This window comes from Pinus tabuliformis, chromosome 4_2 (genome assembly GCF_031772625.1).
Source record: "Pinus tabuliformis cultivar Carrire ecotype Pingquan chromosome 4_2, CPIR1, whole genome shotgun sequence".
Lineage (NCBI taxonomy): Eukaryota > Viridiplantae > Streptophyta > Pinopsida > Pinales > Pinaceae > Pinus > Pinus tabuliformis.
Genome location: NC_142304.1, coordinates 241342431 through 241355051, shown reverse-complemented (window position 1 = coordinate 241355051; position 12621 = coordinate 241342431).

The following is a 12621-nucleotide window of genomic DNA, read 5'->3' as shown; positions in this document are numbered from 1 at the left end:
TATTCATTAAATATCTAATCGCAGCATGATCAGTGTGTACGAATGTTTGATAACCAGTGATGTAGTGTCTGAACTTGTTTAGGGAATGGACTACATCCAGGAACTCTTTCTCGATTATAGTATAGTTCATCTCTGCCTTAGACAGGTTTTTGCTGACGAAGTATATGACATATGGTAGTTTCTCCTCCACTTGTCCCAAGGTTGCCCCTATGTCTTTGCTCGAGGCATCAGTGTGGATGTGAAAAGGTAGGGCCCAGTTTGGACCTCTCAAGATCGAGGTGGAAACCAACTTATCTTTCAACTCATCCAGAGCCCCTTGACAGTCGTCAGTCCATTTAAACTCAACATCTTTCTCTAAGAGGCCAAACAATGGCAAGGATAGCTTACTGAAATATTTAATGAACCTTCTATAATATCCTGCTAAGCCTAGGAAACTCCAAACATCTCTTACCTTTTGAGGAGGTGGGACCTTCTGGATGATAGCAATCTTGTTAGGATCCACCTGTAATCCTTGCTGAGAAATTGTATGACCTAGCACAGTCCCTTCAGTCATCAGCAATTTGCATTTTTCGGGGCTAAGCGACAGGTTCATCTCAGTACACTTGGTTAAAACTTTTCCCAGGTTAGTCAATGCTTCTTGGAAATTGTACCCATAAGGAGTAAAGTCATCCATATAGATTTCTACCGAATTGTGGACCAACTCAAAAATATGCTCAATACTGCTCTTTAGAAAGTAGAAGGAGCATTGCATAGCCCAAAGGGAAGGACTCGGTAGGCAAAGGTACCCCATGGACAAGTGAAGGTGGTCTTATCTTGGTCCTCTGGGCTGATTTGGATCTGATTATACCCACTGAACCCATCTAGGAAAGAGAAGAACTTCTTCCCTGCCAGTCCATCCAACACTTGATCTATGAAAGGCAAAGGGAAATGGTCTTTCTTGGTGGCTTTGTTAAGTTCTTGGTAATCTACACAGATTCTCCACTTCCCATTTTTCTTGGGCACAAGCACTAGAGGTGAGACCCACTCATTGTTGGAGATGGGGTAGATGAATCCTGCATCCAGCAATTTTTTCAATTCTTCTTTGACGATGTCTTTAAGGGCTGGATTCATTCTCCTCTAAGGCTGCTTGACTGGTTTACAATCTTCTTTAATATAAATATGATGGGTACAAACTGAAGGGTGGACTCCTTCATCTCCTTATAGCTCCAAGCGAAAGCATTCAGATGATTGTTCAGTAAGCTACACAGCTCCTTCTCCTGGGAGGGAGATAGGGAGGAGCTGATCTTTAAGGTTATTTTGGGGCCAAATTCCACATTCTTAACCCTGGGAGAGGTCAGATCAGTCACACAGAGGTCCACTAAAGCGTTGGCTTGGGTACCTTCCACCAACTCCTATAAGGACAGTGCACTGGGAGGTGGATTTTGAATCAAATTCTCATTCAAGTCATCCTCGATTTGAGGGCCTCCCCTGGTGGTTTCTACTATGCACAATGGTGCAAAGTAGACCTCATCCTCATCTCCCTCTTCCAACTAGAATGGTAAGTCATGTTCTAGCAGAGGTTGGGTAGGAGGGTATAGGACTAGTTGTTTGGACATAGGCCCATTCTTGATGGTCATGCTTCTAGCTCGACAACTGATGTAAGCATCTGCAATAGCTAACCAAGGCCTTCCCAAAATGAGGAGGTATCCAGTGAGTTTTTCCTTTGGCTGAAGGACCAAGAAGCCCGCAGGGTACTCCCAAGAGTCAACAGAGACCAGGACATCTTCCACAATCCCTTCGGGAGTCACGGTGGAGTGGTCTGCTAACTGCAGTACTCTCGAGGTATTCCTTAAGGAACTTTGAAGGTTGAGTTTAAGCATAGTGTCCCTGGTCATCACATTAATGGCAGCCCCTAGATCAATCAAGGTATGGGGGATTATGGTGCCATTGATATGGACATCAACTACAGGACTCCCAAGGTCCAAATACTTTGGACAGATTACTTGCCCCAACATTAGATCGGTCAATTGTCCTATGACATTGATAGTCGAGGCATCTCTCTTTCACCTGCCTGAGTGCCTGAAACACTTCTCCTTGATCAATTTGTTGTATATTGGTACATCTTTTATGGCCTGGAGAAGTGGTATTTTCACACACAACTATTTAAGTTCTCCCAGAATTTCAGTCTCCTCTGGGTTTGGTTGTGTGGTTACTGTTAGTCGCTCAAGAAAGGGTGGAATGGCTTTGGGTCCATTTTCCTGTTTCTCTTCCTCATCCTCCGGGGGAGGAGGTTGGCGATCTGGAAGGACCTTCCCAGATCTCATGTTGATCTCCTGGATCTCCACAACATAGGTAGGGCATGTTGTCTCCCTAGTGTATACATGTTGGGCCTATCAGTGCAGATCAGGAAGGATGAGCAGGGGGGCCCAAGAAGGTATGTGAGCAGATTGGTTAGGGTTATAATAAGCTTGGGATGTCCCTTGCATCCCCTGCTGGTAAGGCCTGGGCCCATGTGGCCTCCTTTGGTTGAGGAAGTAGAGAGGTTCAGTGGTTGCCTCAGTCCCTTGGTACATGGATTTAAATCCGAGTAAGGTTGGGAATTGGTTTGTGTGGTGGTATTCCTCACAAATGAAACATACCTCTATTGAGTGCAATGGACACTTGTTCTTAGGGTGCTTCCTTGTACATCTGGGACAGAAAATGGCCAAAGCCCTCTATGCTTCCTCTTTATTTTGTTGGATTCGGAAAGTATCAAGTTGCATGGCAATGGCCGATCTCATCTCACTTTTGAGGTCTTCCATCTGATTAGAAAACTCATGCTTGGAGAAGGTGACACTAGCTGAAAGCGGATTCCCCCTACCTCTTTTCCGGGTTAACCTAGAATGGTTTCTAAACACAGTCTTTATGTCCTCATAATGTAGTTGGTAGATGTCCCCTCCAGCTAGCAAATGAAGTGTATCTAGAAGGTCTTCAGGGACTCCTCGGAGCAGAACCAGCTTCAGAGATTCAGGGTCAAGTGTGCACCTGGCCCGTTTATAACTAAGTTGGAACCTCTCCTCATAGTCTTCTAAAGACTCATCATTTCCCATGGTCATCCGGAAGATTTCTCCCTTTGTTTCCTTGGACCTACAGTAGTCTCGGTATTTGTTGTTAAAGGCTTGCTGCATCTGAGCCCAAGTGGTGTTACGGTTTCCAGGTAACCCCATGAACCAGTATAGTGTTGCGTCCTTGAGGGTAGAAGGAAAGAGTTTCAACTTTTGCTTGTCCTCAGCATAGTCATAAGTTCGACAAAGGATGGAAAACTCAAACAGGAAGGTATCACGGTCCTCAGTAGTCAATCCATGGAAGTGAGGTAAGGCTGAGGGACTTATGTTTTTCATTTTCATGTCCCCATTGGTCTCTCGGATGGGGAAGGCACCTTCTATTCTCTCATCATCCTCTCTACCGTTTCTGTTTTCAGCCATGGTCTCAAAAGGAATGTTTTCTTGCTCTTCTTCTGTTATAGGATCTTCGTATATCTCAGGAGGTTCACCTATAGGTTCTTCTGGATCACTGCCACCAAAGAAGAGAGAAGGGTGACTTAGTGATGTGGTGGGGGTGTTGGGTAGGAATTTTCTGGTATTATCTCTGTTCCTACGAGGCATGAAAAGATTTTTGGTTGCTTTTTCTTTTTTCTGCTTGTACCTGCAAAACTGAAACAGATGGAATTGCAACTAACTAAAATCTATCTTGCGGAAATGAAAATGTGGAATTGAAATGAAAGCAGGAAAGGACTAATCTATTTTGCTGAAATGAAACTGCGGAATTGAAATGCTAATCTACGCTTGTAGAATTGAAATGCTATTTTACGCTTGCAGAATTGAAATTGTGGAATTGAAAGGCTAATCTATGAAAGCAGGAAATGTCTAATCTACTTTTGCAGAAATGAAATTGCAGAATGGAAATGAAATAAACTACTTAGCAGAAGGTTGGAGTAGAAAAATAGAAGAAAAGCAGCAATCACAAATACTCTGACGCTTCCCCGGCAACGGCGCCAAAAAGATGGTGGGATATAGTATTGCAGTAATAATGCTGCAACTCCTGGGACTCCCTCTTTACTCTTATCAACCCGGTAGTTCGTAACAAACCTGGAAGCGATGGTGTTGTATGCACAAGTACTAGCTCTTGCTGCAGCTGTCACTTGGTCAGCTGGCACAAGTTTGCTAGGAGCTTAAGCCAACTTCTATGAGCTCTCAGAAGAAGCTTTCTAATTAATGGATGGAAGCTAACTCAAAGGAGGCTAAACTACTTGCAGAAAGAAACTGAGAAGCTGAAAGGAAATGCAAACCCTAGCAAACCCTAATTTTACCAGCTAATCCTACTGATGCGGGAAAGACGACGAAAGCTACTAAAAGAGATGCCATTGACTTCTAAGAAGATGAAATGCATGTGTCTAAGCTACTTCTATAGTAAAATCTGAAAAAAAAAAAAAAAAAAAAAATAATAATAATAATAATAATAATAATAATAATAATTTGTATTTTTGAGTAAAGTGTCAGAATTGTCACGCATGTGCTTTAACTAGTTTTTGACTATGCAGAGGTGGATTCGCGAGATGAAATTCTTGCAGGAGGTTTGAAAGGTTGGAAGATGGCCTAAGGGGTCCCTAGCACCCTTCCAGAGAGTTTCACAAAGTTTGGCTATCAAGAAACCACTTTCGTGAGCTTCTACAAGAAGTCTGCAGGGGTTCTACAGGATGTTCTGTATTTTCTACAGGATGTTCAGAAATGGGATTTAGAAGGGTGGATGGAGAGAGAAAGGTGGAGAAGTGAGTATGGGGTTAGGATAAGGGTGTGAGGAGGTCCAGGACTTGGTGGATGGAGCCGAGGAGTGATGAGGATGGTTGGATTTGTCAAGGGGAAGTAGAGAAATGTTGCACAAAAATATGGAGATTAGGTCAAAGTGACGGAATGTAGCAAATGTGAGGAAAGAATCAGATTTGGGGGATGGAGAAGATGGGATTCATGGAGTACAGGTAGATGGAGAGGTATTACAGGCGCTCTGCAAGTGATTTCTCAAACTGAACAAACAATGACTTGGAAAACCAATGGCCTAGCTACTTTACTCTAATCTGACCTAAGTAACAGCAAGGGAAATGAATAGAAGTTTATTTGCAATGAAATCATGTGAAATAGCTATGCAAACTAAGAAATCATGATCCTAAATGCATAACCACAATTGGTATCAACTTCTGCAAATGAGAACCCACACTAATAATTGCATGATGAAGTAAAGACAGTGTTTTTGGTAGCTGCAAGGACACCTTGGTCTCAGCTCATGATCCCACTGAGGGAGAGGTGAGATCAGAGGTGCTTGATGGCCTTTTTCTGAAGATCTTCCCTGTGATTAACCTATCAACTCAATCTGAACATAAAAAATCCTTTCTAATCATCAACAATGACCTAGGTAACCAATAAGATTTTAATCTACTTAACAGAAATTATTTTGCAAAGACATGAAAACAAATAAATAACAGTACAAAAAGGAAGCCTTTGCACTTGGGTTGGTCCCAACCCCAAGAGCTATAGGCTCCTAAGAGAAACTCAGAACTGATGCCAAATAAAGCTACTTTTCAGTACTCAAAAATAACCATGTCACAAGAAAGTTATACAACAGTAGCTACGAAAATGAACTGAGAAAATGACAGCACTATAGTGCAAAACCCAACAGTTCAAAAAGTTACCTACGAAGGCTGAAATCCTTCCTATTTATGCACTACGAGGGTCCTCAGAAGCCCTCCTTAACTCAAGGGGCTCGGCTGTTCAAATTGCCAGTAAACTGTCACTTTTCACAAAGCTGCTCGGCTGCCTTTAGGATTCATTTTGGTGGCCTACTAAGCTCTGAGTTGAGGGTGGAGATTTTGAGGAAGGGCCATTTAATGCAAGAGACACCCTTCCTACGAATCCTCACCCTTGTTCCTTCATGCTTGGTTGTCATCTGGCTCATAATTGCTTGGCCTTGTTCCAAAATTTGTCCAAAAAACCTGAAATAACCAGGTATTAGCCTTCTTGGTAAAGTGACCACCCTCATTCGTTCAAATAACATAAACATACTCAAAAAACATGCATAAACTATGAAAAATGGTGGATTGATGAAGAACAATAGGCAAAATGAGCCCAATAAGTTACCCATTTTTGGGGCTCATCACAAATTTTGAAGCTATAGGAGTAAGGACGGAACTAATTGCTATTGGTGATGTATTCATGTTTTACCCTTGGTTAAATCCTACCATGAAATAACAAGAAATGGATTCGATGGCCAAATTTTATGGTCTGCCACATCTTCATATGTTATTACTTCTTGTTGTGATATATGATAGCCATTTATATGTTTGGTGTAAGACATCTATGGAGATTGTTATCCGATAGCAACATCTGTATGGTAAAAGGTGTGATTTCAAAGGTTTCTCCATCAAAATATAAAAGCCAATAGGGACCCTAAGGTGCACACAACTAATGAATTAAGAATATTATTGTCTATGAGTGCTGATATGGAGGTATGGGACAAAACTATGTAGGAAATGGACCTCTTTGTTCAATGGATCAAGATCTAAAAAGGAAAATATGTGATTATATATACATGTGTGATAGTATTTGGAGAAAGGCCAACCTAACCCACAAATTTGTTGACATTTTAATTTTGTTGGAGTTGACCTATAATTGTTCTTGAAGTTACTAAACAAGTAAACTAGGTCTAGTTTTTCAATACAAAATATTAAACTGATATGAACAAGGCCGACCTGTGAAAGTGTAAAAATTGGTATGGTTTGAAGGGACCAATCTATTCGAAAAGTACCTCTACACCAAGTAGATCCCTAGAAAGAATCTATATCTCAATGTTAGTAACATCTCAACACATTCACTAATTTCAAGAACTTTCGTAGGTAGGCAACAGCGTATGTAGAGAATCTAGCTCAGTGGGCCTCGTATTTTGTGAGAAAGAGTGAGCATATCGTAGAGTATTTGTTTATTTCACTCCTTGCAAAATATCTACAAATTTTTTAAAGTAATTTCTACTTATGAATCAGACATTTTTAAAGTAAATTCTACTTATTTTCATAATTTTTAAGGGGTTTCACCGATCATGAAATAATGAATGAAATAATGGAACATGATCTTACTAATTGTGACATCATTGTCGATGCTCTGTAGAATCTTTTCCATTCCCTTAGGGCTGAGTGAGGTGTGGAGGATTCTTGCAAAAACTCTGGTAGCCGCAAAGTTGGCCTTCTAAGCATCTAAGCCTCTTACTCGGGTATTTTGTTCCTCCTACTTTACTATGTTAAATGACCTATTGAACTCATCAAATTCCAATGCCATCCCTGAAAACAATAAAATAATGTAGTACAGAAATTAAAGCCTAGAGATTCAAGTGTGGCTGCAAATAAAATAATGGATTTTCAACGAGAGACCTGAAGTGCATGTATTATCTTTGTAGAAGACTAAACATGGGGTGGAAATTCTTTGAATTTAGAAACGAAATACTTTAGCACCGCCAATGGACTAAAGATCCCATGGTGAGGTTCGATATTTGATCTACTAATGGTAAAACCCAAATTCACAACTCTTTGTGATCTTGTTTTCGCTTCGTCTTTGTGAAAAGTGAATAGATAACGTAAATGAAGTTGGGTTGGGAGGGATTTTGTAAAGAAAAATTAATAGGAGGGGTTTTGTAAGAAAATTAACGATCAACTTTTTCAAAAATGTTTAAATTTCCCTTCATGAAAAAACAATAGAGAGAATACTTGATTTTCACTTACATCATATTTTTGTTGTATTTGAGAAACTAATGGTTTTTTACATGTTTTTGTTAACATATTAGGTGGTATTTATAATAATCTATTTTAAAGGTTATGGTTTCTATGCAATGATTTTTCTCTTAAAGTTTATGGAAGCAGGCCTTCAGGGAAACAAATGCTCTTAACTTCGTTGTATTGAAAACATTTAAGTATTCTTGCATATTAGGTGGGTGCAAACAAAAGAGAGTATATAGTAAGTGGATTTAATAGTTAGAATCAAGTGTTATTTTCTTAAAAGTCATATGACAAATTTGGAAGGAATAGGGTATGTATCATTATTTAGGTTAAATATATTCAAATTGTTATGTGAATGGGATTATAAGAACCTATGTTTTCATCTTGAGAAAATGGAGTTCTCTCCTAGTCACTCACATATTTTAGGTTGTCATAAGCAAAGTCGGTGCTTTGCCTTAATATGTGAACATTTCATTTTCAGCAATGTGATAATGTGGTTTCAATGAGACATTAAAAGATGGAATGAGCATGCACATTTGGGATGCTAGTGTTATGTTTTGCTTGAGACATCAAGGCACATCTAAATAGACTCTAATAAGGGTTTAATAGGTGGAATAATTAGAGAGGTTGGGGGTTCTAGCCTCACTTATAGGTGTAGAGAAGTAAGTTAAGCACCATGAGAATTTGTGAAGCAAACTTAAGACAGTTGACAAGTTGCATGAAGGCAACTTGGCAGTGGTACTAAGTGAACATTCCTTGATCGATGTTCATACCCTCTCTTTGGCACTACCACTTTTCAAGATGAAGAAGAAATGTGAAATAGATGTGGAACCCACTAAAGATGTTGACAAGGTTTTTTGCAACATATACAAGTGGTTATGTCATATTGCAAAAGGAGGTGTTGGAACTTGGAAGGTGACCATTGGAGTAGATTTTTCATGGAGTGCCAAGGAGGTGCAAGGATTTGGTAAGAATAAAATTATACAAATCCAACAAATAGGCTATATTGTGTTAGAATATTACTATTTTCAGACCTCCAAAGGGAAGGTGCATTTTATGGAGGTGTAGTCTAAGTGCTTGGGTACATGTGACATTTTAAGGTTCTCTTATACTTTTGGTGTGTGTTAGTGGTATTAGTGAATTGTTTTTGATGAGCACTAGATATAATGTGTTACATGAAGGAAAAAAAACCCACAAGTTTGAGATGACTTAACCATTTTGCATTGTAAGGTCTCGTATGCCCTAGTTTTGAAGAGACAACTGGAACTGTTATCACCCCAAGAAACTCTCCTAGGTTATATCTCAGAGAGGCTTGGGAACATTACAAACTCAACAAAAATGTTGGAAAATGGTGGATGAATGAAAGAAATGCTGCATATTCATGCCAGATAAGCACTTCTACTGTGCTTAACCTTAGACATGGGTGAACACCCCCAGGCTACAAGGCTTTAGACAACCAATTACTCACACTTTGAAGAACAGGTGAAGATGGAGAATACTGATCACAACATCAGATGCGCAAGACCCTGTGATGGCCAGCTGCAACCAGTAAAGAGGTTTGCAAATCTATTTCCTAATGCATAGACAATATGATAGATCTCTGGCATTAAAACAACAAAAACCTACATACACATTCAATAATACTAACTAGATTTTAACACAGAGGCAGGATGACAGTGCCTCTAATGCTAAACATCAAGAGCAAATGAAAATTGCATAATAGGCACAGCCTGGAACAAAGAAGAAGTGGAAAGTGAGCAATTAACAGCAAAAGAAGCTTGCATTAGCTGAAAATGAAGACCAGACGCTGCAAGTATCACAGTAGTTACAGTCTCCAGAAGTTGAACCTTACATCAAAATAACATTCATCAACCATCAACCTCTTGATTTTGGGTATATATAGAGGTTATTTACAAAATTGCTCTACTATGTTACACGAGAAGGGGTCATAATGGACCACCTAACACATTAATTCTCAGATATGGGGCTCTGCTACACTCTGCCTGCTTTAATGGATGATTTAGACATTCTCTGGCGTTCTGTGGTCCTTCTCGGGCAGATGAAGTACTGACTGATACAAGGCTCCATAACTAATAACTGCGTTAATTGCTCGAGGTTGTCCTATTTCCTTCTCAACCACGCTACTGATTAATTGCAGTTGTTGAAGCTTTATTGCGCAAGGTGTGGGTAGTTGGTGGCTTCGTGCTCAAGAAAAGCTATAAACAGAGACAGAATGTCGCAGACATGACTGTGACAGGGACAAGGCTTGGCCATTGGATTGTGTGGATCAACGGCGAGGATCTATCGAAGGGGAAAATCAGGCAGAAATAGGTCAAACAGGTATGGGCCATCAGATCCTAAAATTGAATGGCTTAGATTGCATCAGAGGAAACTATCAGGATGGTGTGGGGTAGAGTGAATGTGAACCATCGGATCAAGGAGAAGCAGATCCAATGGTCGTCGCACGCGAAAGATGCGTGGACGATATCAGGCAAGGAAACGCAGTTTTGTGGGCGGGAAGTATTTTGCGCACCGCTTTTGTACCGACGATGGTTTCCGTATATGAATGCACGATCCAATAAGAATACGATGCGTGGCAAATGAAAATCACCAACCCACAGGTTAACATGCGGGCAGCTCGCGCGAGCGGGGCTTGCGACTACCGTCCGATCATTCGATGGACGGTCGGATGCCGAGGAAAACGCACGATGTTTAACGTGCAAGAGGAAAACATGGGCACCGTTAGATCAGGGTGATCAACAGTGGAGATTAGAGAATGAAGAAGGACCGAGGAAGGGCGGAGGGTTACGTTGGTGCAGGTTCATGTGTTAAGCGCCCAAGCTGAATAAACATGAGTTTACGCGGGTTTTTTGGAATAAAACAGAAACGACGGGGTAAAAGGGAATTTAAGGTTTACAAAGGATTTTGGAGGAAAATAGGGACAACAGGAGTGAAGAGAATACAAGGGAAATGAAGGAGGAGGGAGGAAAAGGTTGCTGCAAGCTTTCTTTAAGCACCAACAACACTGCCAAACTGTCTTTGACCCAACAAAAACTAAATTATGTAGCAGAGCTAACACTGGCTCCTTCTGGGGATGAGATCCTCCCTGTGAGGTCTCAAGAACCTGCAGATCAATGCCTTCATGCAAAACTAGCTTAAAAACAGTGCCTAGTATCCATTGGGCATGGAGTCAAACTAGGTCTACACTAAAACCTGTAAAATAAAATGCTTACAATCATTAAGGCCAGAGGACCTTAAACAACATAAAAACTCAAAACCTGGCCAACTGATGAGCCATCAAAATTATTTCTCCTGCTCCTGACCAGTTCATCATATATCAACAGGACTAGATTTATTTGATCATCTACCTCAAATAGTTTAGGACAATTGAGCTTGATAGATAGATATGGATCAACTTTCATCCCCTTTCTATGGGATGTTCTTTATGGGAGAATTTGTACACCTGTTGAATGACCATAGTCGCCGTGCACTTATCCTTGTCATCTGTGGCCTGCACAATTAGTATGAATGGAAAACCAATGTATTCTTGTGCAGGGAACACAGAGACCTCATCTGCTCCTTCATCTTTCTTAGAACAGTCCTCATCCAAGGAGGAATCCCAAAACTGTGCACCCTATTCCTCTGTCTTCTAGTAAGCTACCTTTTCAATCCGTGTGGAGGCGAACTGGGTACGTTTCAGAATATCAAGACTAAGGTGATCAGTATCAGCGTTGAATAATGAATTTTGCCCCGCCTCATTGTTCAAGGGGTGACTTTGAGGGCTTCTTTTTTAGCAGAAAGAGGGACAAAAGATGATGGAGAGCTTTCCTCTCCCTTATTGATCACTGTGCTGGGGATATTAGTAGGCTGGTGAATTTGTAGATCTGTATAGTCATGGGAAGATGTGCTAGCTTTAAGCTCGGATTCTTGGAGGATAGTAGGACCTGCTTCTAGCTGCTTCTGCTAATCAGCTTATTGTTCTGCAGGTACAACAAACTAGTGAGCAATGCCTTTAGATAATGACCTCTCATAGGTAGCTCTGGTTAGGAAAGGGGCACTGCCCTTGTCTTCCAAACCATGGACCTCCTCCTCTTCTTCAGGATGCTCTTCTTCCATGACTATATTGTGAAAAAGGGTCTTGACCCTTTTGTCTTCGTTTGTATCTTTGCTTCTTTGCAGAATCTGCAATTGCTCCACTCCTGAATGCTGCTCAACTCTTAACTTGGAAACTTCAAAGGCCAATGACTCAATCATTCTGGCCATTTCGTCGATCCTATGATCTGAGGATGATGAGAGCCCATCCCTTTGTAAGTTCCCAAACTCAGTATGATCATAGAGCAGATCTTCCTTATCCCCCCAGTGCTTTAAGAACACATCATCTAAAGCCTCAATATCTGCTATGGACCTAGGGGCTAGTTTATTGAACCATTTTCTAGCTTCTCCCTCTAGGCTTTGGACAAAAACCCTCATCCATACATCCTCTTCATAGATATCCAGGTTATCAGCATAACAATGAAAAGATTCAAGATTCTCTTCAGCTGATACTCCTTCTGCACCAATAAACTTAGGAATATATTCTTGATAGTCTCCTGTAGGCATGGCATTTAAAGGGACAGGCAAGACCAGAGGTCCATACCTAGCAGCAACAATTCGTTCTATCTTTGTAAGAGCTTGTTGACTTGCCATGACTAGGGTATATGAAAAGATACTGGTAGATTGAGTGATATGAAGTGATGTAATGGATGATAGAGAAAGAGGAATATGAACTAACAGTAAGGGATGGTTTCTTTGGACTGAGATCCGAAAGGGAAATGAATGACTAAGGAGCTGTATGAATCTCTGAAGGTATT